Raw genomic sequence first — 23409 nt, forward strand, 5'->3', positions numbered from 1 at the left:
ACCTTGAATATTGAGTACAGCTTTGGGCTCCAATCCATAAAAAAAAACATTTTTAAACCAGAAAAAGTACAAAGAGCCACCAAATTAATGAAGCTGATGTAATGTCTGACATGAGGAAATGTAAGTTAAATTAGATTTGTTTACATTAGAAAAGGGGATTCGAAGAGAGGAGATGATAACTATATATGAAATATATTCAGGAGGGTCAATACATGTAATTTTCAAAAGATCTATTCATCTCAAGGGCAGTACAAAGAACACAGGGACATCCCGTAACATTGGAGGAAAAGAGATTAGACCAGCAACAAAGGAAAGGGTTCTTTACAGTAAGGGCAGTTACAATGTGGGATTCATTACCCATGGAGACTGTGATGGCAGATACAATAAATATCTTTTAGAAAAGGTTGTACATCTTTTTAGATTGGATGAGACTACAAGCAGAAATGCTTGGACACTAGAAGCCAGCTAATCACATCTGGAATCATCAAAGGGTTTGGTTGGCTCAATATACTCTTCTTAGGAAGAATAGCCATATTGGTTATTTGCATATCCATGTCCCTTCTGGTTTTGGAGACAACCAGCCGGCCCGGTTAAGCTGCCATTGTACTTCAAGGATATTGGACCTTTAACACCAATAATATTTACACATTTGTATGTTGCTTGTATAGTATTTTATAACTAGCGTTTATTCACTAACTTTCCACGTACTCTCTAACTATGGGGGGGGGGGGGTCTGTATGAATGTCTCCCAACTGAAAAACCAGGACAAAAGCGGAGAAACACAATCTGAACCAGATTTCCCCAGTTTTGCAAGAATTTTATACAGATCTCCCAATAATTTTTGGCAAAGGCTCATGTTCATAAATATCAGGGGCGTTATTTCCTGCGGTTTTCCCAGCTGCGAAAGTGGCGCAACTCCAGGGCAAGAAATGTACCGAAGGCCAAACTCCAATTGCTTCTCTTTGATAAATATATACTTTTGCCCCAGTTTAGCAGACTTTAGACCCCATGGGCTGTAAGCTCTTTGTGCTCTTTGAGCTTTGGATTCCTCTGTCTTGCGTTAGCGTTTACATTGGGCGCTATATAACAATGTATCTGACCCATCGGGCAGGGGTTAATGCTTCTTTGACTCATCGTTGCTTCTGGCCTGTGCTGTGTTTGATTTCCATTGTTTTCCACATAAATATCCCAATGGATCTTGCCCATGATTAAAAGTGGGACCCTCTCCAATATGAAATGTGTAAAACATAATCTTCCCTTTTATCGACTTTTCAAAAAAGCTGATGGACAGCTGCACGCTCGTTCTCTGCGGACACACAACCAGTGAGAGGCAGCTCCCAGCCCTGCCAAAATCCTCAGCGAAAATAAATATTTATGGGCGTGCGCCGACTCAAAAAAGAACTGAAAAACAATCCTGGGTTTTGTTGTGGAAAGGAGGGGGGTTGAACGGCTTTTCAAAGGTTGAGGCAAGTATGAAATCCTGATCTGGGGAATGTAGTATAATGTTTAGAAGTTTCTCATACGTGGTCCAAAATATGTTATATCCCTTTCAAATTGTATTTACTTTTTGCATCCTTATCACATACGTTATTAGAATGTCATGCAGAAAATGTTCATCTGAACATTTTAATACAAGTTTTTCTTATCACCTGTTCAGTGTATGACTTCTATTCAGTTCAGTTAACTTCACGTGCATGTATGTTATTGCATCGCTAACTGCATGTTACCCTGCATCTTCCCATATTTATTATGGGCTATGTGCCAAACGTCAAATGGAAGAAATACGATTAGCAACTTTGAAGCAGATGCACATTGATGCAAAAGAAAGTCCCACACACACATTAAAGCAGCAAAACGTTAAAAATGCAAAAAAAAAATCACATTTCAATAAATCAGTTCTGTAGTGTTAGATGCTGCATTTTTCTTTAAAACTTCTAATGCCATTTTAAATGATTTTTTTTAATGTACTGATCATCCTTTAATTGCTACAGCAACCATCTAGAACACGCCTGCACAACTCCAGTCCTCGAGGGCCGCAAACAGGCCAGGTTTTCAGGATATCCCTACTTCAGCACAGCTGGCTCAATTAGTGGTTCAGTATTACTCTGAACTCTGAAACACACTTTTTTTTGCTCTGCCCTTTGGCAACAAAGTATCACAAACAGATCAATTGTAGTGTTCCAAACAGCAGACTGTCTACTGCTCTGACAGCTATAACAATAATGTGTTACACTCAGCAATATAATGTGACATACAGTATCAGCTGCAGCATTTCAGACTGCAGCACAAGGATAGAAAGCGGCCATTTCGTTAGGCACAAAATCAGGATTTATAACAGATGTATAACAGGAGCACCAAACAATTGCAATTTTAGGTAAGAATGTAGAATTATACATTGGCACACGCTTTACATATACAACTAAGAAAAAAATGAAAAAAATGGGGGGGATGTAGCATTGCTGCATTAATGTTTTAAACTGACTTGAGAGAGCTGGTGGTCCAAACAATTCCTGTATGTGGCTCACTGTGCCCAGTAGTTATTTAAACAAGTTTCCACATCCGCTTTTGTTTGTTTCCATAGAAATCTGCCAGATTCATGTGACCACAATAGTCAATTTGCAGTGGTTTGTACAGTTTTGTTGGGCTTAAGTCACTGTCAGGTGTAAGGCTATGGCCCCGCCGAATTCCCCGGTCTGCAGTGAGCTGCACGGGGAAAGACAAGGGGGGGACAGGGGGGGGCGTGACGGGGGAGTGACGGAGCGCGGTCATGACGTCACTCGACAGGTTCGCCCCCCTTGGCTGAACCCCTGGGGGGCGTGGCCTAGCGCTCCATCGCTAGGTCAAATCACAATTTTAATGTGAGTCTGAAAAACGCACCGCACAGTGGCCCCCCCTCGCTGCGGGCCCGGCCCCATTGAGGGGCGGCTCCTGTCCCCGCGTGCGCTGCAGTAGCCAGTTTTCAGTGGTGCTGAGTGCAGCTTCGTTTTCATTTTTCAAATGCACCACATATATAAGAACATTGCGTCGCTTTCAATGAGACTTTGAAACATCACCCATTGTACTGTATTTAGGCTTTGATTTCATAATCGTAATAGATGACTAACATTGAGTGCTATCTAAATAACATTTGGATAATAGTTTTAAGCTGATAAAAAGCTTACCCCACTGAGAGAAATAGAAAAATACATTGAGGACTTACGAACTTAGACAAAGGGAAACCAATTCAAGTCCTCAAAAGCAACCAATAGGTCAGATTTTCAGGCTTGAGCACACGTGGCTCAATCAGTGGCTCAGTCTCTGATTGAGCCACTGATTGAGCCACCTGTGCTGACACAGGGATATCCTGACCTGTTGGTAGCTCTGGAGGACTGGAGTTAGCCACCCCTGATATAGACTGTCCAACTTCATCAAGATACAAATACAGACACAACAGTATTATTGTAGCTGCAGTAACCGATATCATATCCTCCTCTACTTCATTTCACTGTTTCAGACAACAAAATGCTGCGCTTGATGTGTTAAGTACATCATTGCACACATGTTTATTACATAATTGCCTGTGTACTGTAATTGCACAAGGATGTTTAATGTTTCTTGACACCAGGGTCACCAACAGAAATCATGGAGCCCAGGACAAATGAAAGGGGTAGGGCCCCCCCCCCCTCCCAACCCATACCGCACCTACCATGTAAAAAAAAAATTAGCGCGCAACTTTTACTTAACTGTTTTCTTCTTATTGTAATACGGAAAAAACATTACAATGCAACCTGTTTATTTTCATATTTTCAACAAAGGACAAAGATACCTAATGCTACATCCAATGTGACAAAAGGCCTGGGGGGGATTCAGTATGGGTTGGGGGGGGGGGGGTTAAGTGTGGGTGACTGGATGACTGAATGACTGCCTGGGTGGGTGACTGAATGACTGACTGCCTGGGTGGGTGACTGAATGACTGACTGCCTTGGGTGGGTGACTAACTGCCCCATTGGGTGGTTGGGTGGGTGACTGACTGATTGCCTGGGTGGGTGGGTGGGTGCCTCGCTTCCCCCCACCCCCGAGGCTGCTGCCCGAGGCGGGAGGTAGGCTTGGGGGGGAGGGGGGCATGGGAGGTAGGCTGAGGGGACGACGACGAGACTGGCGGGCTAATTCTCGCAGGAGCATTTCCCCCCCCTGGTCCCCGCGGCTGCTGCCCGGGGCAGGAGGCATGCGCAGCGGGAGCTGGGTTGGCGGGCGCGGGGGGAGTTGGGTTTGCGGCGCTTCCCCTCTGTCTCACATTGGGAGTGGGCCCACAGGCAGCAGGCAGAACACCCTGCTTCCCTGTGCATGCGCGCCTAGACCTCTGCTCTGTGCATGTGCACGGGGTTTGCCGGCATTTTTTTTCTGACACTTTTTTAAAAATTTGAAACGGGCATGGCCGCACAGGGTCCCGGGCGGCCGGGCCCCCTGACTCAACGGGCCCGGGACGCCAACCCCAGCAGACCCACCCTGTTGGCAGCCCTGCTTGCCACATCAATGTTTAAGCTTGTGTTAGAGGACTACTGTTATGTAGTAACCAATAGGTTACATGGGTCAATAGGAAGCCACCTATGATGTCACAGCTTCCTATTGGCCCATGTGATGGGACATCTATACCTGAGCAGGACATACTGGCACCCCCTAAGGCGGTCTGTAACTCAGGAAGCAGGGGGTCCCTGGAGCTGAATTTGATGGGGCTCAGCTCCAAAGACCCCCCTGCTTCCTTCTTGGGTGGGACATTTTGGAGGAAAATGTTTTGTTTTTCTTCGGGGGGAGGGGAAGGTGTCTTTAATAGTGTGTAGCAGGGTCCTCCCTGGCCCTCCTCACCTGCGCAGAGTAGCGGCTACCCCCCGCACCATATCAGGCAGTTGCAGGGGCTCACGGCGACATCAGTGCCAGGGCGCTGCCATTTTGCGCGCGTTCTTGCATGCGCAGTGTAGCCCCAGGAGTACCGGTGGCCATGTTGCGACTGGCGCAAGGTTCGCGCAGGCGCGGTGCGTATGAGGAGTCACGGCGGCCATTACCTGTAGTGCAGGGCCCCCTAGATATTGCGCATGTGCAGGAGAGTGGCGCGGTGGCCATTAGTCTAGCACAGGCGCAGATAGAGAGAGGTAGGCGGCCATTAGGCCCATGCGGTCCTCATAGGGAAAAGCCCCAGAGTGGACTACAACACCCAGCAGGCTCTGGGGACTGCCCTGTGAGCCCTGTTACATGCAGTCAGACAGCCACTAAGGCTGACAGATTCTCATGCTGCATGTGGATACATTGTTGTGTGCAGACAGGAAGAGTTAGTTGGAGCTGAGAGAAGGGAGGGGGAGGTATGTGTAGGGAGCAAGTGGCTTCTTACACTAGGCCAGGTTACCCCCAGGCCCCAGCTAGGCCCAATTCACAAGTAGATGTGTAGCTGCTGTGTAGGGAAGGCCCTAAGGTAGGGACTTTACCCTTTTAGCAGTAGCTTAGTCAGTGAGACAGACGCTGCTGTGTGCTTTGACAAGGAGGGAGCAGTGTGACAAGTGTGTCTGGGATCAGACCTGCATCACTCAAGATAGAGACTGTGGGTGAGACTATCTGGATTGGGAGAGGACGCCATTGCTGCGGATTCAGCGTTGGACGCAGACGGGTCCTTTTCTGTTGTTGCTGAACCCGGGCGCAGGAGCCCCGTGCAGGTATTTCTACAAGTGCACCAACTGTACCCTACATACCGGTTTCCTTATAGGCGCTGATCACGCCTAGTGGGTGGGTTGCTCCACTATTGGGACACTTGGGTATAGGTGTAAGGGTATAGCCCAGTTAGGGGCAAGGTTATAGCTGCCAGCTAGTGGCAGAGGGTGACACGGCTGTGTTGCTATTGTTGATGTGATGTGATGTTATTGTTTTGCCCATATAGTAAACAGTTATATATATACTTCAGTGTATGTGTTTCCTATTTGTGGGTCCTGTGTCAGGGGTCATTCTATACACCTGGAATCCCTGCACAGGTAGAGGCGCTGTAAGCATACGTTCCAGGGTACACCCCAGGCTCCCAGTGGCGGAGGTTCAGGCCTCCTGTGAGCCTAACAGGTATTGCACCACACTGTAACATATGTAGATTTCCCCACATGGTCCCTATCTGCGATTGGGGGGGGGGAATAACCATTACAAGTGCATGTCTAGGGATGGGCCTGGGAGAAAGTGGAAGTACCCAGAAGAAATTAGCACACTCGCCTCTGGGTGTGACCGGCAGAATGGCTCTGCTCTCTTTACAAGCTTTCCTCCATGTGGTGGTATTCACCAAGCGCATTCAAGTGGAAATGCGGGATGGATAGAGCATTTCAAACACAGTAAAACTAAACTTTATTTCACACTCAGCAGTCTACTCTACACAGAGTATAACTAATAACTTCAATGGTGCTATGTGGCAGAGCCCCAGTTGGAAGGACGCCAGCTGGGGCTAAAAATAAGAAACCAAGTCCAGGATTTGGAAAGGCAGGTGCTGCAATCAAGCGCCTTTAAGTAACCAGAGGGAACAAAGCTTCACTGAGACTGCTGTGTGGAGGAGGTGTCCCTTGTGTAGGTCCCAGGGTCAGAAGGAAAAGCCCTGCTTGGGAAGAATCCCTGTGCTTGGAGATAGAGTAGCAACCTCTGCATAGACTACAGCAGTAAGCTGGGAGAAACCGTGGGGGAGGTTTCCAGGAACTGGCTTAGCTCGACCTGGCAGGGGAGTCGGTTAGTTCTAGGCTGGTAAGGTAGATCAGCAGGAAGAGCCCAGTCGGTGATCCAAGAGGGAGCTAGGTTTTTATTTGGTGTTTTGTCGTTTCATAAAGGGCCCGGTGACAATTTCTTTGCTTCTCATAAAACCGTTAAAGTGATATGCCTGTATCTTGATTTCTCATAGCATCCACGTAGAAAGAGATGATAGTGTGGACTCTACCTTGTCACATGCTACCATAAGCTAAAAATCGCTGTGAACCAGATCTAAATGGGCTAATGTAATCATCTGTAGAAATGTGCAAAACTTTCACACAATTTTATGAAACTGACAAATATCTCAAAATCATCAGTTTGCAGCACTGGCCCCTTCCCGTGCATTTCCTTACGCATTGGAAATTCACCTGCAAAATCCCAGATCTGTTTAAAACAAATTCAAATATTCTCTTACAGCCGAGACTGCAAATAAAAATGACTCAGGTAACAAACCATATATTACCCTTTTTCAAGAGAATATATAGGTATTGTACTGTGTATTTTTGTCACATTGGAAGTAGCTTCGGGCATCTTTGTTTGTTTTTTGTTGTATACATTTAGCCACGCCCACTAGCACTCCTTTGAACACTAATATGCATATATATATATATATATATATATATATATATATATATATATATATATAGTGAATAAATGAGAACAAGGCACTCCGTCAGGTAGATATAGGTGGGTGCAAATCCTATATAAGTCAAATAGGCTATACGATACCGTGTGAGCGAATATCAGAGGCAGCACTCCAGAACGTAGTCAAAAAAAATTGTATTTAGTGTGACATATAAACCAACGTTTCGGTCCTCCACACGGGACCTTTCTCAAGGTGATGACCTTGAGAAAGGTCCCGTGTGGAGGACCGAAACGTTGGTTTATATGTCACACTAAATACAATTTTTTTTGACTACCTTCTGGAGTGCTGCCTCTGATATTCGCTCACACGGTATCGTATAGCCTATATTATATATATATATATATATATATATATATATATATATATATATATATATATATGTGGTAATGTTTGGGGTTTCTCGGAGCTTGTTGGGTATCTGTATGTTTATTAACTATGTGCAGCTGGTCTCAGCTGTTTTTGGGAGGGTAGTGGCACCTCCCCCCCAAGGTTTAAGCTTGCCCCTCCCCACTTTCCAAGTTGGCAGGTCAGTTTCATTTTGCCAGGTTACAGCAGATCCAATGCAGATTATTCTTCCTGTAATTATACAGGTAAATAAGAATTTTAACTCAGGGAGTGTTAGGACCTGCTAATGGTCATGCCTTGAAAGTGGCAGCAGGCTTAAGATGCTTTTGCCAAAGGGTTAAACTAAATGACCCTTTTTCAAGAGAATACAGTATATAGGTATTGCACTGTGTATTTTTGTCACACTGGGAGTAGCTTTGGGCTTCTTTGTTTGTTTTTTGTTGTAAACAAACCATATATAAATGGTAATTTTTGTTTAATTCTTAGCAAACAAAATGGACACAAATGTTTAAAGGTCGCCTTTCCGTGAACGCCAGAGCACTCGAATCTTGTGTGAAAACATTTACATAAAGGGAAATAAAAAGCTGAAGATTTCATACACGTAACTGGAAGAAATTCTCTAGTTCTCCGTACCTGAATATATTACTTCTAAAAACAATGACACTTAATAATGGAAATTCTGAACATCGGGATGTCTGACTCAGAGAGAGTATGAATTTTTACATTTTAGTAACAATGCTCTGTAAACTCCCATCCTGACTACACTTTGTGACTCTACTCTGTATCCGCATCAGCAGGGGACCGCACCAGCTCAGCCCACTCTTGGTACATGCATTATTTAAACACTATGCCCGTGTGGTTTGAGGAGCTGTGTCCACATTTGCCCTTTGCCAAAATGTTTATTTGCCAGGTCATTAGTATTAGCCTAACATTATTTCAAAAATATTGTTAACATGCACCCAATGGATATCTACACTTAGAAATACTGCATGTTAAACCAGCATAGCACATTGAAGTTATAAACCATTGGGTGCTTGGCAGGTGACTGATAGAAGAGATGGTAAAGGCTTTTTGGAAATTATATCACTACTCATAAAGGAGTGCCATTATATGGCAGCACCCCAACACATTCATGATCCACCCCAATTCTACTATTTTAAACATCACAGTAAGAGAATCTATCCACACAATCGTGGTCGTTTATAGGGTTTAGAGATGATTGGAGGCAGCTAGACTGGGCCTTTTGTGGTTGAGTAGTTATTAATAGTCAGATTCCCAGTCTCTCTAAGGAATAATTCAAAGTGACATTCACTATTACACTGTATTATGTTGGACAATGAAAGCGTGGTCAATTAAGAGCTGCTTCTTCAAGATGAAGTCAAATATACTCACTGTACACAAGAAACCCAACCCAGAATACTTAGTAACAATGGGCATACATTTGTTTGTATTATGCATGGACACTAGATATGATACTTACACCATGACTGACTCAAGAATTACCATACCTATGTAGGAAAGTTGAACAGTACCCATCAGGAGATGCCATCGAAGTCTGCAATGGCATTTACGTTTGTCCATGCAAGGTGTTCAGGTTACAGCCACTGATACCTCTGTAGATTATGTTTCCAAATGTTTGGGCAAGGTTACAGGAGGGCTGTAAATGCCTCTTGTCTTCCTCGCACATTCAGGGTGCAGTCACACACATATCATGTAACCATTTATCATCGGTCTTTAACATTTGTTTTTAAAATTAAAGATTTATCTGCGTAGATTAAAGTACGAAAGTTTAATTGGAAACTGTGCAACGGAAAAATACAAAGTGGTTGGCCATTATTCATCCATGTCTGAGAATAGCATGATATAATGTAGAAGTAATAGCAAATATTCACGTCCTGGAACATTTGAGTAGCAGTGATCATAACATGGTCTCATTTGAAATAAATGATCAAAAAACTGATTACTTGGGTTCAACAAAGACTGTAAACTTTAGAAAGGCCGATAACTGAGAACTAATCTACAAGAAATACATTGGAATGATGCTTTTGCAGGGAAAAAAAATGTAGAAGATAAATGGGCAGTCTTTAAAACATTGTTAGAAAAGTACACTTATCAGTGTATACCCTTGGGTAATAAGTAGAAAAGAAATAAGTCAAAACCAATGTGGCTAAATAAACAGGTAGGGGAGGAAATGGACAAGAAGAGGAAGGCTTTTAGATTCTTTCAGTCAGAAGGGACGGAGGCATCATATAAAAATTATAAGGAATGTAACACAAATTGCAAAAGGGCAATCAATTTTACAAAAATGGATAATGAAAAAAGGATTGCAATAGAAAGTAGGTTCCTTAATAACAAAAAAAGAGAAAAGAAAATATAGGACCCTTTCGGTGTGAGATGGGCAGGCAGATTATTGGAAATAAGGGAAAAGCAGAGGTATTAAACACATTCTTTGCCTCTGTGTTTGCCAGGGAAGAATCAATTTCAATTGTAGTGCCACAGGAGGAAGCCAAAACCTCCATATTAATGAACAATTGGTTAATTAAGGAAGAAGTTCATAGGCAGCTTGAAAAAAATTAAGTAAATAAGGCACCTGGCCCTGATTGCATTCATCCAAGAGTTCTCAAGGAGTTAAGTTCAGTAATAGCCAAACAATTACATTTAATATTCAAGGACTCCATTTCCACAGGCTCTGTACCACAAGATTGGCATAAAGCAGATGTGGTGCCTATATTTAAAAAGGGAGCTAGATCTCAACAGGGGAATTACAGACCTGAAAGTAAACCTGACTTCAATAGTGGGGAAACTACTTGAAGGTTTAATACGGGATAATATTCAGGAATACCTAATGGAAAACAAAATTATTAGTAATAGTCAGCATGGATTTATGAAGGATAGATCATGCCAAACTAACCTTATTTGATTATTGAGGAAGTAAGTAGGAATTTAGACCAGGGTAATGCAGTTGATGTGGTCTACTTAGATTTTGCAAAGGCATTTGATACGGTTTCACACAAGAGGTTGGTGTACAAAATAAAGCAAATTGGACTCAGTAAAACTATATGCACCTGGATTGAAAACTGGTTCAATGAAAGACAACAGAGGGTTGTCATAAGTGCAGCTATTTCAGGCTGGGCTATGAGCTGGGCTATGACCCCTGCTTTTTAACTTGTTTATTAATGACCTTGAGGTTGGCATAGAGAGCAAAGTCTCCATCTTTGCTGATGATACTAAATTGTGTAAAGTAGTAGAATCAGAGCAGGATGTAATTTCTCTCCAGAAGGACTTGGAGAGACTGGAAACTTGGGCAGGTAAATGGCAGATGAGGTTTAATACAGATAAATGTAAAGTTATGCATTTGGGAAGCAAGAATAAATTGGCGACATACAAATGAAACGGGGATAAAATGGGGGAATCCTTGATGGAGAAGGATTTAGAAGTGCTTGTAGACAGCAGGCTTAGCAATAGTGCCCAAAGTCATGCAGTAGCTGCAAAGGCAAACAAGATCTTATCTTGCATTAAATGGGCAATGGATGGAAAGGAAGTAAACATAATTATGCCCATTTACAAAGCATTAGTAAGACCACACCTTGACTATCTAGTACAATTTTGGCCACCACTCCTTAGAAAAGACGTTATAGAACTAGAGAGAGTGCAGAGAAGAGCCACCAAATTAATAAAGGGGATGGACAATTTAACTTATGAGGAGAGGCTAGCTAAATTAGATTTATTTACATTAGAAAAGAGGCGTCTAAGAAGGGATATGATAACTATATACAAATATATTCAGGGACAGTACAAAGAGCTTTCAAAAGAAGTATGCATCCCGCGGGCAGTACAAAGGACACAGGGTCATCCCTTAAGGTTGGAGGAAAGGACCATCGACAAGGGCAGTTCCCATTGGTTGAGTGACACTGCTTATTCCTCCCCCCTTATCTCGGGTGTTCCTGGCTGGTCATCATGTGGATTAGCATAGGTTTTTACCATTGGATGGGGGTAGTATAACACGCATGCAGACAGTGCCTCACGTGATCAACCTGACGAAGTACGTTGTACGAAACGCGTCATGGTCACGTGAGGCGGTCTCAGCGCGCTCTTCAGTTGGTCAAGTCAGCACAACAGGAAGTCCCAGCAGTGATTGGAGCTGCCATGGAGGAGCTGCAGTCCGGACTGTTCCATCAGCAGCTCCCGCGGCGCCCCGCTTGTCACTCCGGGGTTAGTGTTGTACTTCCCTACTGAGACCACTTAATTCCGTTTCATGTGTAATTAGTTCATGATATTTGGGATATTTTTTGTCGTTGCTATTGTGTTCATTGCACCAGGTTAACATATTCTATGTGTATATGTAATATTGCATTGTATATGCACTTTGATTTTGCATTATTTTAGTGTACAATATATTCTATGGTCACTTTGGGTTGCTATTTTCCTGACTCGTAGGAGGTTATCCACTTTAGCTATATTGGCGGCCCTCGAGGACTGGAGTTGTGCAGGCCTGGTATAGAGGAATACTGTGTCTGATCACTCTCACAGTTTTTTCACTGATTTAGATGTATATCAGTTTGTATTGTTGATTCATCTATTTCACATTGGGTGAAACAAAAATGTATTTGCTTTTTGGTTATTGTCTTTAGTTCATCCCAATTGCTCATTTGTTCATTGGTATTTTACTTGCCTCATCCATTGAGATCTTATTAAATTACTAATTTCGCTAATCCCTGGATCGCTGTGTGCATTCTTTTTTCGTTTGTAAAAAAGTAGTATTTGTACATCCAAGCAAAATGGATAGTAGTTATCTTCACATTAAGAAATCTAATCTCTGATCGCTATTCTCTGATTCATCCAAACTGGATTTTATGGAATACCTCCACTTTGTAAGTACGGGCTTATTTGTTTCTGCATAAAACTGGAGAACTGCATTTCCCTGTGCACCTAAACCGGATACAGCACACCAACACCACACTCTGCACAATAATTTCAGTGCAAAGCACAACCTTTTTATATTCTAAACATTACATTTTCTGCTGCCTGGGTAGGCCCCCCTTCACCGCTGAGTAGGACCTAGATAGACCCCGCACCCCCACTTCACAGGTAGGGCCTAAGAGGAGGTGAGAGAGGGGCAAATCTGAGAGAGAAGGGGGCTGTGGGGTGAGAGAGAGAGAAGGGAGCAGGGGAGTGAGAGAGAGGGTGGATGGTGGAGGAAGAAGGCGGGGGTGAGAGGAGGGATGAGAGTGAGAGAAGGGGGTGAGGGAGAGAGAGAGAAGGGGGTGAGAGTGACAGAGAAGGGAGTGAGAGAGAGAAAGAAGGGGGAGTGTGTGTAAGAGATAGAAGAGTGAGAAAGAGAGATACAGTGGAAAGTGTGAGAAAGAGAGAGGGAGGAGTGTCAGAAACAGGGGGGAGGGGACGACGACTCGCAGAGCCACTGACAGTGGGGGAGCGGAAACGTCCTGCACCCCCTCACCCACGTTCAACAAATATATGGTTGAAATGAGTCTCAATAACACAAGTCTATGACTGAGTGTTACTGAATTACTATGTACTATTTCAGTGTATTAAGTGTTAAAAGATTTTTGTAACACAGTCACCTGCTTGTAATGTAAATGGCATCTAAAGCTTTGGCAGAAAGGAAGCATTTCTCCTGCACAGTAACCTAGAACGTGTTGATGTGCAGTCAGACAGAATTAGACGTGTAGTTTTACTTTGTGTCCCAGGACTTGGTTTCTCATCACCACCTGGACATGTCCAGAACCAGGGAGATCCAGGAAATGAAGGCAGGTACTTGACTGGGTGAAGTGTAAGTGGTCCAAAATTCACGCTGAGCTTCTCTCCGGGAACAGACTGTCTTAACTAAATGATTGAAGTGATTAGGGTTTGGAACTGGAAAGAAGTAATATTCTCATATCAGGCTTGAATCATGGCTACAGACCAATAATTCCCTAATCCTGCTGTGCTGCTCCAGGTCCCTTTCAATATTCAGAGTTAATGCTTAATATTTTACTCAGTCTCATTCATGCTTATGCAGCACTGTGATATTTGCAGCTGTGGCTATATCAGAGGGGGCTATAGATTCTTGCAAGGCCCTATGCCAAGAGTGGGTAACTGCAGTCCTCAAGGGCCACCAACAGGTCAGGTTTTCAGGATATCCCTGCTTCAGCACAGGTGACAATCAGTAGCTCAGTCGAAGAATCCACAGACCGGATACTTAAAATTCATCAGCGGATTGTGTCCTAATGACGTTTTTTTGCGATTAATCCGCACGGATTGAATCTGGAACAATCCGTGCATGGATTGTGAAAGGAAAGCTCAGAAAATTACGCAACACGGATTTTGACAGTTTCGCCCGTCTCTACCTTTAGGTCTGACCTAGGTAACGTAACGTTAAATCCCTGCGGTAACTATACCGGCGCTCTGGGGATCTGCGCTGTTAGAGGGAACGCCTCTTCTGCACATCTTTAGCACTAACGTCCGTTATAGCAACGCAAGGGCTCGTTACATCTGAAACAGCGCTTAAGGCTGGTCTATGACTGTTTATCCAGTGCCGACATGCGTGCGCACGGCAGACAGCGCTTAAGGCTGGTCTAATACTAAGCGTAGGCGCGCGTGCAGCAGTGCTCGAGGCAATGATAAATCCCTGTCTCCCTATTGTATTGTATTGTATGTCTTTATTCTATGACAGTTTATCCAGTGCCGACATGCGTGCGCACGGCAGACAGCGTTGGCGCTGCAGTTGTGTTGTCTTTTCGAGCGGCTGCCATGCCACGTGACACTGTGAGCCAATCACAGTGCGGCCTACCATTGTGACGTCATGGCCACGCCTTCTAGCTGCGCGCATCACCGTTTGGCCTGTAGGCCCTAAACGCGTGCGCCATAGGCACACGCAACGTCGTGCGCGCACCCGCATGCGGGCGCTTACTATATATTGCATGCCTAACACTGCGTTTGTGAGCTTTGCAGATACCAGTTATCACTTAATGATGTGTTAACTTAAGGTGCGATATCCCCCTACAGACGGCTCTCAGGTAAACACCACCTCCCGATTTTGAAACTGGGCCATCGGTGAAGCTGAAACGTTTGGGTGTAGACAAAACAGCTGTCTGTGAGTAGGTTTACTGGCTATGCACTTCTTTAACCCAGGCTGTAAATAAGTAAAGGATAAGAAACAAAAGTTGACACACTTTGTGCTCATTTGCATGTCATTACCTAGAATCCCTGGCTCTCGTGGAATCATTGTATGCTGAGAGATAACGGGGAAAAGCAGGGTTGCACACCTGTCGGAGACATGTGAAGGTACTCACACATAATATTTTTACTTGCCGGTACTTTATGATTACCACAATCTTAGTGATAAAGCAGAAAATAAGAGTAATCGGGGTGGGATAAAGTCTGTATGAGGGTTTTCGTGTAGTAGGAAGTCAAATCCACTTACAGTGTAGGTTCTCTCTCTCTTTGTCTCTCTCTTTCCATTCATTGCAAAGACAAAAAGAATGGCGTAAAATAATAGCACAATGCTAACAAGAAGGCGACCCTTTGCTGATGCAATTCTTAGCGTGGGAGGCAGGAAAAAGTCTTTTGCTGGAGCCTGGATCCTGCATTACTCAGTAACAAAGTGAAGGCTCGGTGCCAGGGGAACAGATGCCTTGTAATATCTTTACATTTCTGCAGCACTACAAAATGAAAAGGAAAATCCCGTCCGCCACGGCCTCACCAGTGAGACCCCCGTCACTCTCTGGTACTTACAGTAAACCACTAACTCCGGTGACTCATGTGTAACATCAGTCCCTGAATGCCCAAGAACTTGCAGTGACGCAAATATTGAAAGAAAAGAGTGACTCAGTGCTGTTTGTTTTCTCTCCGAGATCATGCTCCTTTAAACTACGCTTAACCCTCGCTCTGCTGCAGACCCTGACACATACTGCAGATCTGTAAGAGATGTGTGCAGAGGTACGCAATGGAGACCGTTTTAAGATGAAATTAAAATAAGGCTTTATTGCGCCTGTCCCTTTTAACACAGCAAAACATAAGAAAACAACAAACGCCTATCCCTGTGTAAGGGCTAACTTACTTCCCCAGTCCCTTTCTCCAGGGCTGGAGGGATAATCCCATTACCACCCTATTCCCCAAAGTCTCAAGAGATACCTTAAAGCAGGTGTCCCTTCATGTCAGTCTCTGGTAGGTTCCTGTGTCCCCTGTGTCCAGGAATATAGGTTTTTGGGTGTCTTGATCTCAGCAGAGCCTTTCTGCTCAATACCTCTTTCCTCTTGTCAGCACCTTTGTGTACTGAGGAAAATCTCCCTCCTGTTTCCGGGACCAGGCTTTTTCTAACAAACCTCTAATCAGCCAGGCGAAGTTGGTTAACTGCTGGATCCAATTAACCAACACACTGCTGGATTAGAGGCATATTCTGAACAGGGATAAATTCCCTGTTACAAGATCAGTAAGTAACAAGGTCCCTTTAGATGTCTGACGATGAATGTAGCTTTTGTGCTTGTGCGATGAGATATGATCCGGTGATGAAGTCCCACACACAATGAAGCCATCCATAGAAAGAATGGACCACTGGGGCATCCAGTCAGTGCTGCCCGGAATGAGACTATTAGATGCGGCCATTTCACCACCGCCGTTCAGCCGCCGAGGGACACTTGGCCACCACCGCTTAGACGCTGGGTGTTTCGATGCGAGGTAGGTGATTAGCGTTAGGATTAGGGGTTACGTTTAGGGTTGTTAGGGTAAGGGGTTGACGGGTTAAGGTTTATTAGGTTAAGGTTTTTAGGGCAAGAGGTTAACGAGGTAAGGTTTTTAGGGTAAGGAGGTAAAGGATTAAGGTTTCTAGGTTATCCCTGCTTCAGCACAGGTGACTCAATCAGTGACACAGTCTTTTATCCATGTCCCCAGACACGGGCACTGCTCCCACGCACATGACAACGTTGTACTGGTTTTATAACAGACGTACATAAATACGGTGCTTCCATTAGTGCCAAATCTTAACACTCAGATAAGGGTGGATTGACTTCGTTTCTCTACTTGTGTGGGACCGGAAGTCCCTTTGTTGCTTTGGGATCATTATCATATTACCCCGTTTACACTAGGCCCATATCGGAATCCAGGTGGGTTCTTTGCAAGTGACCAGCTTTAGCATGTTTGGGAAGTGCCACTTCCACACAGACTGAGAGGATTATTAATGCAGATCTGTGGTTAGAGCTGACACTTGAGAGCCCTCGTTCCTGAGGCCCTCTGTTTAGTGCTGTTTTCCGATCTTGTAGATATGTTGGACTCCATTAGCCTTCTTCTGGGATCCTAACTTAGAGGGGTACTTTCCCTATCTACAACATAATAAAGCATGGGGGACTGGTCTGTGCTATTACTTTATGAACATCCATATCTACTCTCCCCGAGGCTCCTCTCCTCTTGTCTTCCGGGAACCTCCCTCCCTAACCCTTCTGACATCAGTGTGCCCATGGTAACACACGGTGTGGCTCAACACACACTATCCCGCTCTTAACTCCTCACAGCAATCTAGTAATCCCATTGGGGTGGGTTGTTACATATGTGATATATGCAACCCCCGAAATGTTGGGTTTTCGCCACAAAAAAATCTATAAAAAATGAAGTTTGTGAAATGTCCTTTCGACCTGTAACGTTGCTAGTCTCTGAATAGGAAGCGGACCCGCAGGGCTGAGGTAGGGGTATAAGATCAGAGACCAGAGCCAGTAGTCCTGTTAGAGTAGTCGTGATCCAGGCAGAGGTCAAGGCAGGCGGCAGAAGTGCAAGTCCGGGTACAGGCTGGGGACAAGGCAGGCGGCAAGAGCGGTGGTCGGGGTCAAAGGCTGAGGTCAGCAACAGGGAATCCAAAAGAACAGGGAGGGCTCAGGAACAGGGCAGGCTAAGGAATCAGAACACAATGGGGCCAGGCACACAAGGAAATGCATACAATGCTCAGGCAGGGGCCTGGAGTCACTGACTGCTATTTTAAGCCCTGGGACAGGTGCACTCAATTCAGGAAGTTCAGGAAGAAGCTTGCCAGGAACCAAGATGGCCAGAACCGCCAAGTAAGGGCAAGCTCCATGAAAAGTTCAGTACATGAAGGTAATGGGTACTCTCCTTGATAAAGCACCTTGTTGTGTGAAACACGTTGGAGGGTACTTACCTCCCTGTTTGTCATGTCTGACCAACAATAAATCATTTTTTTCATTTTTGTACACCTGTGTCCCTGGGCAGTGCGCTGCTTTGTGCATTTATTTGCATACTTTCTGGATTGTCTGAAGCTCCATCAAAACCCTGGATCGGAACCCTTACGTGACCATATCCAATTTTTTTAGTGCAATCAACGAGACGTTTTTTCTTATCTAAATTGTCATAGTGAAGGACTCCCATCTGGTTGAACTGCGCCGCATGCTCAAGCAAGACACCATTTTGTGTAAATAACACATCGTGATCCCCACGTGTACCTCCATTTTATGTATATATGCAAGTGTAAAGTGTAACATAATATCTTTCTAGCTTCTTACCAATACGATTCTTATTATTATCTCTCCCTTGCTTTGCAAAGCATAGCCGGCCACTTCATAGGGTTCATTATCCTTTTATCACAGCCTGCCTGAATATTTCGCCTCAGACAGGAAGTGGCCGTGTAGGAGACAACAACATCATAGAAATAGACACAACCTGTCCAGTCAATTCAATACCAAGAATTTGCAATAAAAATCTTAGTCTAAACTAAGGCTGGGTCATCCTTCAGAAAATCCCAAGCAATACCGATCAGCTAAGGACATCCGTCCAGCACCGCTCCCTGATGCTGATCCGGTCATACACAAAATAGAAATGTGTTATATTTCCGAGAAAAGGTTTTCTCTCAAGTGAATCTCTTGCTATTTTAGAAACGTTGACCGTATAATATTAAATACAATTGTAAATTAATCTTGAAATAACAGAGATAGCGTTGCTTTCTCCTGTGCAGTCAGAACATAGCAGCATTTGATACACTATTCTATTTACCATTGTGGGTAGAGTGGCAAAATCACAACAAATACACGCAAAATGCGCTGCTTGTACTTACCGTGTCACCGCATCTATTTATTAAGCTACTTATCATCATTTTCCCCATTGATATTCCGCGTTGCGTCCTGTTACGATCGCGGGAGTGGTTTCATGAGCCAGAAGGTGGAGCTATGGGTGGAGTCAAAACATAAATAGTGGCGCTTTGATATTAATGCTATTTATTGAGACTTTGCAGTGTCTGCGTCCAAAAAGCAGACTAAAAACTGCCATTTCTAATCGCCAGAGCGTTAGTGGCGCTCAGGGGAGAAAAATTAGCTCAATATACATTATGTGAGTAGGAAGATTTCAGAAAAAAGGCCAAGACAATCGGCAAAAAGTACACAAAATGTACACATGGCTTCATTTCCATACAATAACAAACACAGAAAATAACAAGACCCCAGTATGTGATTACACTGAGCCTAAGCTAAGAGGTGACAGGATTCATTACAAATAATCCTGGTTTCTACTTCTTTCTAACCCTAGCCCTCCTCAGAGCTGAAGAGTAAAGCAGAGAGCGAGGAGATCCATGGCACGTGGGACAGGAGTCTACTGCTCCAAAGGCAGAGGGAATATTGCACACTGCAACCTCAATGATACTGTATTTACATCACAAATACTACATACTGTATTAAATATACTCTATTTCTTTAGTATATGAAGCACTTTTTTGAACTTACATTTGCAGTTTGCAAGATGATGCATTATTCTGCTTCCAGTCATGCTGTTGGTTAGCGAAGTATTACATAGTTACATAGTTACATAGTTACATAGTAGATGAGGTTGAAAAAAGACGTACGTCCATCAAGTTCAACCTATGCTAAATTTAGACAACAGATACTTTATTCTATATCTATACTTACATATTGATCCAGAGGAAGGCAAACAAAAAACCCCAATAAGGGCAAAAATTAATTCCTTCCTGACTCCAAGAATTGGCAATCGGATTAATCCCTGGATCAACATCCTTCCCATGTATACTTATTTGGTATATCCCTGTATACCTTTCCCATCTAAAAAGATGTCCAACCTTTTTTTGAACAAATCTATTGTATCTGCCATCACAGTCTCCATGGGTAATGAATTCCACATTTTAACTGCCCTTACTGTAAAGAACCCTTTCCTTTGTTGCTGGTGAAATTTCCTTTCCTCCAACCTTAAGGGATGGCCCCGAGTCCTTTGTACTGCCCGTGGGATGAATAGTTCTTTTGAAAGCTCCTTGTATTGTCCCTGAATATATTTGTATATAGTTATCATATCCCCTTAGACGCCTCTTTTCTAATGTAAATAAATCTAATTTAGCTAGCCTCTCCTCATAAGTTAGAATGTCCATCCCCTTTATTAATTTGGTGGCTCTTCTCTGCACTCTCTCTAGTTCCATAATGTATTTTCTTAGGATTGGTGCCCAAAATTGTACTCCATATTCAAGGTGTGGTCTTACTAATGCTTTGTAAAGGGGCATAATTATGTTTACTTCCCTTCCATCCATTGCCCGTTTGATGCAAGATAAGATCTTGTTTGCCTTTGCAGCTACTGCATGACATTGGGAACTATTGCTAAGCCTGCTGTCTACAAGCACTCCTAAATCCTTCTCCATCAAGGATTCCCCCAATATATCTCCATTTAATTTGTAAGTCGCCTTTTTATTCTTGCATCCCAAATGCATAACCTTACATTTATCTGTATTAAACCTCATCTGCCATTTACCTGCCCACGTTTCCAGTCTCTCCAAGTCCTTCTGAAGAGAAATTACATCCTGCTCTGATTCTATTACCTTACACAATTTAGTATCATCAGCAAAGATGGAGACTTTGCTCTCGATCCCAACCTCAAGGTCATTAATAAACAAGTTAAAAAGCAGGGGTCCCAGTACCGATCCTTGAGGTACTCCACTCATGACTTTAGCCCAACCTGAAAAAGTTCAATTTATGACAACCCTCTGCTGTCTGTCCTTTAACCAGTTTTCAATCCAGGTGCATATATTATTACTGAGTCCAATTTTCTTTATTTTGTACACCAACCTCTTGTGTGAAACCGTATCAAAAGCCTTTGCAAAATCTAAGTAGACCACATCAACTGCATTACCCTGGTCTAAATTCCTACTTACCTCCTCAAAGAAACAAATAAGGTTAGTTTGGCAAGATCTATCCTTCATAAATCCATGCTGACTATTACTAATAATTTTGTTTCCATTAGGTATTCCTGAATATTATTCCGTATTAAAGTTTCAAGTAGTTTCCCTACTATTGAAGTCAGGCTTACAGGTCTGTAATTCCCCGGGTGTGATCTAGCTCCCTTTTTAAATATAGGCACACATCTGCTTTACGCCAATCTTGTGGTACTGAGCCTGTGGAAATAGAGTCCTTGAATATTAAATATAATGGTTTTGCTATTACTGAGCTTAATCCTTGAGAACTCTTGGATGTATGCCATCGGGGCCAGGTGCCTTATTTACTTTAATTTTTTCAAGTCGTTTATGAACTTCTTCCTCAGTTAACCAATTGGTCATTAATGTGGAGGTTGTGGCTTCCTCCTGTGGTGCTACTATTGAACTTGATTCTTCCCTGGTAAACACAGAGGCAAAGAATTTGTTTAATACCTCTGCTTTCTCCTTATCTCCAATAATCTGCCTACCCATCTCACACTGAAAGGGTCCTATATTTTCTTTTCTCATTTTTTTGTTATTAAGGTACTTAAATAACTTTTTAGGGTTGACCTTACTTTCTATTGCAATCCTTTTTTCATTATCCATTTTTGCTAATTTAATTGCCCTTTTGCAATTTTTGTTACATTCCTTATAATTCTGATACGATGTCTCTGTCCCTTCTGACTTAAAGAATCTAAACGCCTTCCTCTTCTTGTCCATTTCCTCCCCTACCTGTTTATTTATTCACAATGGTCCTAGAGAAAAACAGTTTTGCAGACAGTGATATGTTTTAAAGCAGCAGATTATGATACTTGGTGATATATTGAGTGCAATATAGCGCTCGTGTGACAAAAAATCAAATTAATACATGTGACAATTAATAACCTGTGATACAAAAGTCCAAAAGATAGTCCTGGAGCTGCCCAAAGGTTGTTCTGGTCTCTCCCAACCAGAAGTAGATATATGGATGGAAAAAACCTCCTGTGGCGCTGAGGTAAGGCAATGGATGTGGTCGTGGATAAAGTTCCTTTCTTAGACAGTTACCTCAAGAAAAAAGACAAAACATACAAAAAAACACTGCAATAGTGCATTACCCAGGGACAAAATAGATAAATATAATGGAGCATATTTAATAAAACAATGAACACATAAAACAATTAAGCAATTAAACAAAACATGCTATAATAATATGACAAACATATATCAATGGATGCCAATGTAAAATTTCTGTGCATCAGCACTATGAGGAATGAACTTGCTCCGCCTTGATAAAATTGAAATCCTACTCACCAAAGGTGACTAGGACGTGCACATTTGTTTTATGGTCTTTCTCGCCAGGTAAACCGCTCGCCGTGGGGTGAAATAAGACAGACGCTGAGGGAAAATCGCCTTCAATACTCGGAGTCAACTGCTACCAGAGTCTGGTCGATCGGCTCCTCCGCTGACGTCACCTCCTGTATCTCACTGCTACGGTGTCCCTGCGATGCCAAAAAACCTCCAACGCGTTTCGAAACTCCTAATCGTGGGTTTCTTCGTCAGATGCTGCATGGGTTTGTTCTTCTATTTGTACCCCAGATTGTCCAATTAAAACGCTTAATTAGACCATAAAACAAATGTGCACGTCCTAGTCACCTTTGGTGAGTAGGATTTCAATTTTATCAAGGCGGAGCAAGTTCATTCCTCATAGTGCAGATGCACAGAAATTTTACATTGGCATCCATTGATATATGTTTGTCATATTATTATAGCATGTTTTGTTTAATTGCTTAATTGTTTTATGTGTTCATTGTTTTATTAAATTTGCTCCATTATATTTATCTATTTTGTCCCTGGGTAACGCACTATTGCAGTGTTTTTTTGTATGTTTTGTCTTTTTTCTTGAGGTAACTGTCTAAGAAAGGAACTTTATCCATGACTACATCCATTGCCTTACCTCAGCACCACAGGAGGTTTTTTCCATCCAGTTTATGATACTTGACTTTGACAGTATTTATTTGTTTTCACAGCACTCAGGCTGGGTAATCTCCCAGTGCAGAACCACCTCGAACTCATACACTACTATGGAATTCGTAGGCGCAGAAGCTCTTCCCCGCTGAACCTTGTCCGTTTCGGCATGGAAAAAAATCGGCTGATGCTGATGGTGAGGCGACCAGGAGAACGACCAGTGATGTTTTCCTTATTATTTTGCAATTAAGTAAAATTCTCTTACTTAAACAGGGCCACTTATATTGAAGGGTTGGGAACATCCTACCCTTCCTAAAGAGGATGTGTGTAACACCCATGCTAGGGGATTCCTCGAGACGAGCCCCAGAGTCTCTAACAGGGGATTTGCCTACAGACAACCCCAAATAGCACATTAGCAAGCCAATGTATGGACTAGGAGGGATCTGCACAGGATGTCAAGATGATAGAAGGTGCACCCCTGCATAGAGTCCTGGTTGGCTGCTAGCAAAACCTCATGTGCACATGCCACAAATTGTCATTTATCCATCCAAAAAGTGTG

The 23409-nt window shown here is 43.2% G+C and overlaps 1 long non-coding RNA gene across 1 annotated transcript in view; it reads left to right on the forward strand.

Annotated features, from left to right (window-relative positions):
- Positions 1-23409, forward strand: part of LOC142498579 (uncharacterized) — a 47533-nt gene that overhangs the window by 18434 nt on the left and 5690 nt on the right. Inside the window, exon 2 of the long non-coding RNA XR_012802496.1 lies at positions 22913-23046. This is a non-coding gene — a long non-coding RNA (uncharacterized LOC142498579). The remainder of the gene's footprint in view (positions 1-22912; positions 23047-23409) is intronic.

Source organism: Ascaphus truei, chromosome 7, assembly GCF_040206685.1.
Source record: "Ascaphus truei isolate aAscTru1 chromosome 7, aAscTru1.hap1, whole genome shotgun sequence".
In the NCBI taxonomy this organism is placed as follows: Eukaryota; Metazoa; Chordata; class Amphibia; order Anura; family Ascaphidae; genus Ascaphus; species Ascaphus truei.